At 34.8% G+C, this 5,270-nt stretch overlaps 1 pseudogene; it reads right to left on the bottom strand.

The window, feature by feature from the left end:
• Positions 1-4,320: 4,320 nt before the first annotated feature.
• LOC103605644 lies at positions 4,321-5,069 on the bottom strand (annotated as a pseudogene).
• Between the last annotated feature and the right edge of the window lie 201 nt (positions 5,070-5,270).

Raw genomic sequence — 5,270 nt, 5'->3', positions numbered from 1 at the left:
GGGGGGGGGGTAGAAGCTATAACAACTACAACTCCTTGAAGTTGATACGACAAGCAAACATAAAGGACATTGTTGGGTGGGAGGAAGGAGAGGGAGGAGGAAAATGAATAAATAAATAAATAAATAAATAAATAAATAAATAAATAAATAAATAAATAAATAAATAAATAAATAAATAAATAAATAAATAAATAAATAAATAAATAAATAAATAAATAAATAAATAAATAAATAAATAAATAAATAAATAAATAAATAAATAAATAAATAAATAAATAAATAAATAAATAAATAAATAAATAAATAAATAAATAAATAAATAAATAAATAAATAAATAAATAAATAAATAAATAAATAAATAAATAAATAAATAAATAAATAAATAAATAAATAAATAAATAAATAATCTATCTGACTTCCTTATTCATTGAAGTCTCTGGTAAAGTCTCTGGGTCTCATGGTGTTCTACAAGGTTAAATCTTTGGTCACAGGTTTGATTAAAACATGAAATGTACTGATCTAATTTCAGAAAATGATTGAGGACAAGTTATAGAAATTCATAATCCCAGTTATATTCTTGACATTAGATGATAAACAAAATTCTTCATGCGTCCCAGGAGAAGAAGCAAGTAACTTATAAGTGCTAAACTTAAGCTATCCTTCCAGTTCTATAAAGCAATATCTATTGCTTGAAAATAGTTGAGTAGTGTCTGCAGGTGTTGAAAGAAAGTGTAATTCTGAAATATTATTTACAGCCAAGTTGTTATTCAAGTGTAAAAAGCAACTGGCAGACATCATCAAATGTGTGTCAAAAGTTATTCAGGGAATACGTGTATCACAGGAGCCCTTCTTTAAAAAGTCACTTAACCTTGTAAGACAGCCAACTAAAAAATAAGGGAAATGTCATGAAAAAGATGAGTGCAACCTTTAATGCCAGAAGATAGTAGAAGATTAACAGTACACATCTGGGGGCGGAGGTAGAAGTGGGATGGGTGGGAACTGATCGATCCAGTTGATCCAGTGAATAAGGTTGGGGCTGCAGGGCCTTCAGGTAGGGTCTACATCTACTGTTGCAGACTCTTCTGTCATCCTGTTCTGTCTTCCATGTGCAACGACATTTACCTAAATTCCAATGTTATCTCTGCATGATGGTTGCTCAATCTATTCTTTCTGTTTTGAAAACTCACATAAGATCCTGAGCTTAATTGTTATTGTATTTGGTGCAGCATGTGGTTGATCAACTTTAAAGTTTTTCAGGTCACGAATTTCAATGTATACATTTCTGTATGCCCAGTCTAGCATGGTATCCTCTTACAAACAAGAAAAACCATACATGGATAATCATAAAATTTCAACAGCAAACAGAATTTTTAATATGCAGTTTATATCAACCTTACTTGAAAATGCATCTAAAAAAGTTAGCTTGACAACAAAATTCAACCAACCAAAATTGATTTAATAAAAAACATATCTGCTATGAATATGGTAAAAGAACCGGGAATGAGTACCAAATCCATTTATATATTTAAAAAAGACAAAACAAGTATAAAGATTACAGTTACAGAAGAGAAGACAAATTTTAGAAATTTTTTAAAAGTAGAAATAGCCAGAAAAATCAGGAGATAAGGACAGAGACAGAGGTAAAAATGTGTTAATTTCTTTATCTTTAATGTAAGGACTTAATTGACACTACCTAAAAATAAAACTTAAAATTATATCCATCTCAATATTTTTAATCTTTATTCTAAATTACAAAGGGTGTTTTAAGTATTAATAAACGTTTATGAAACATTTAAAGTTTAATGATACTGTTAGATTCACTTCAACTTCATTTTTCCTGATAAATTCAAGTATTACAAAATTTAATATATTAAATAACTATAGTATGATTCAATTTCTGCAAAATAACTTGTTTCTCCTTCCATTTATCCATTCATCTATACATACATTTATTTTTCACAACTTTACTGTGCTATAACTGATATGCAAAAAACCCTGCACATTTTTAATGTATACAATGTGATGATTTTCATACATTCATTCATCCTCCTATTTATATATAGGCATAGATGCAGATATTCATTTGAGATGACATCCAATTAATGATGAAAATGGTTACAATTGGGGCCGGCCCAGTGGCGCACTCGGTAGAGGGCGGCGCTCCCGCCGAGGGTTCGGATCCCATATAGAGACCGGTCCGCTCACTGGCTGAGCGCGGGGCGGGCGCAACACCGAGGGTTGTGATCCCATTACCGGTCACAAAAAAAGACAAAAAGGAAAATGGTTACAGTCGAGTAGTGAACCCTGGAGAAATTTTTAAACTTGTAATATTTAATAACTTTAGAATCAGTTATACAAAAACATTAAGTTAGTGCTAAAAGTAAATCAAATAATATTAATCTGGAGGAAATTTTTTTTTTTTTTTTTTTTTTTGTGACCGGTAAGGGGATTGTAACCCTTGGCTTGGTGTCGCCCGGCACCATGCTCAGCCAGTGAGCGCACCAGCCATCCCTATACAGGATCCGAACCCGCGGCCTCAGCGCTCCCAGTGCCGCACTCTCCCGAGTGAGCCACGGGGTCGGCCCTGGAGGAAATATTTTGAAAACTTTTGTATAATTAGCTTAGCATTTGTTTCTCTGAGTACCTCCTTTTTTTTTTTTTAAAGATGACCGGTAAGGGGATCTCAACCCTCGGCTTGGTGTTGTCAGCACCATGCTCAGCCAGTGAGCAAACCGGCCATCCCTATATAGGATCCGAACCCGTGGCCTTGGTGTTATCAGCACCGCACTCTACCGAGTGAGCCACGGGCCGGCCTTGAGTACCTCCTTTTTAAAGTAGCTTTGCTAAATAATGTCATCACATCTCCAAAAGTTTCTGATTTTTTAAAGGAGTAGAAAAGTCCTGATGAAAACTTTTATGTGACTTTCCTCTCACAAACAAGATGGAATTTATGTGATAACTGACTAGATTATAATTATGTAAGTATCAACCAGAAATGATCAATAAAAGCACAGAAACACATTCAATAACATTACTGACCTACTCAATCTGCTACACTACCCAGTGTTGTGAAATGCATAAGAATATAACTACATAACATGACTGCCCAGTGAGGTACGCTGTCCTGAAGACATTATCACAGGTCAAGGTCACCAATTCTCAAGACAGGGAGACAAATGTTCTTCTCCCAGTAAAGGAGCAGCAGGTGAAATGATACTTGTCTAATATTGCCCACTTTTTGGAAAGCATTTCCAAATTTTTTTTTTTTTTTTTTTTTTTNGTCTGCTCGGTCGGGCCGTGTCCTTTTTTTATCTATAAAAAAAGACAAAACGAGTGTAAAGAGTACAGTTACAGAAGAGAAGACAAATTTTAGAAATTTTTACAAAGTGGAAATAGCTACAAAGATCAGGAGACAGGGACAGAGACAGAGGTAAGAATGTGTTAATTTATTTATCTTTAATGTCAGGATTTAATTGATACTGCCTAAAAGTAAAACTTAAAATTATATCCATCTCAATATTTTTAATCCTTATTCTTAATTAAAGGGTATTTTAAGTATTAATAAACTTGTGTTTGTGAAGTATTTAGTTTAATGACACTGTTAGATTCATTTCAATTTTATTTTTCCTTGATAAACTCAAGTGTTACAAAATTTAATGTATTAGTTAAATAACTATAGTATGATTCAGTTTCTGCAGAATAACTTCCGTTTCTCCTTCCATTTATCCATTCATCTATACATACATTTATTTTTAGCAACTTTATTGTGGTATAACTGATATGCAAAACCTGCACATTTTCAATATACACAATTAGATGATTTTCATCCATTCATTCACTATCCTCCTATTTATATATAGGCATGGATTCAGATATTCAGCTGAGATGATATCCAACTAATGATGAAAATGGTGACAGTCGAGTAGTGAATGGAGAAATTTTTAAACTTGTAATATTTAGTAACTTTAGAATCAGTTATACAAAAACACTAAATTAGTGCTAAAAGTAAATAAGATAATATAAATCTGGGGGAAATATTTTGAAAACTTTTGTATAATTAGCTTAGCATTTGTTTCTCTGAATACCTCCTTTTTTAAGTATCTCTGCTAATTAATGTCATCACATCTCCAAAAGTTTCTGATTTTTTAAAGGAGTAGAAAAGTACTGATGAAAACTTTTATGTGACTTTCCTCTCACAAACAAGATGGAATTTATGTGATAACTGACTAGATTATAATTATGTAAGTATCAACCAGAAATGATCAATAAAAGCACAGAAACACATTCAATAACATTACTGACCTACTCAATCTGCTACACTACCTACCCAGTGTTGTAAAATGCATAAGAATATAACTACATAATATGACTGCCCAGTGAGGTACCCCGTCCTGAAGACATGTGGGTCCCCCAGATGACTGTGGGTTTGAGGATGACTTGTGCTTCTTCCAGGCTGTTTTAGGAAAGCTCTGTAACTCGTGTCCTAGAAGTAAAGCACTTTGCTCATCCCAAGCTGATTTCTTAGAGGATTTTTTCACAGTTGCTTGTTGAGAGAGGTACTGAAAACAGACTCCTCATCACCTGAGCTGCTTCCCTTCTCCTTTGGTGAGAGAATAAGTTTCATCTTTAAACCATCAGGCTCACAAAGAGTCAGTGTCTCTGTGTTCACATAGAGCGTTTTCATTTTTTTGGATTTGTGGCAGCCACCATCCTCCAGGGCTAGTTCCCCATGGCTCCCACTTACTTTCTTCCTGTGGTGTCCCTTTTACTCTCTGAATGGGTTGAAGAGCTAGAGGATTTCTCCCTTGTCTTTTTGGAGGACTTGGAAGCTGATGCCGGTGGGGAAGTGACAGCTCTTAATAGACCCATAGCTGTATCAGCAGATTGCGGGCTGGACTTTTTTTTCTTCTGTGACAATTTCAAAGACAAAATGTCTGATGTATCACAAATGAAGACTGTTCTTCTATGCTGAATCCTCCAAAATTCCAATCCTCCCCCTTTCTGCTCCTTCACACTGGTTTATGGGCACTCAGAACAAGAACCACTGTCCTCCATAGTAGTAATCACCAGGGGAGGCTTCCTCTTTGTCTGGCTACTGCTAAACTATGGCTAAGGCCTAGAATCCTCACAACGCCAAGCGGGTGCAGCGCCGAGGGTTGCGATCCCGTTGCCGGTACCGGTCCGGTATGGGCGCGACACTGAGGGTTGCAGTCCCTTGCCGGACACGAAAAAAGACAAAAAAAGGAAAAAAAAAAAAAAAAAAAGAAAT

The sequence above is a fragment of the Galeopterus variegatus genome, unplaced genomic scaffold (genome assembly GCF_000696425.1).
Source record: "Galeopterus variegatus unplaced genomic scaffold, G_variegatus-3.0.2 Scaffold5953, whole genome shotgun sequence".
In the NCBI taxonomy this organism is placed as follows: Eukaryota; Metazoa; Chordata; class Mammalia; order Dermoptera; family Cynocephalidae; genus Galeopterus; species Galeopterus variegatus.
Note: the sequence above shows the minus strand (reverse complement) of the source record. Positions and strands in the feature narration are given on the sequence as shown.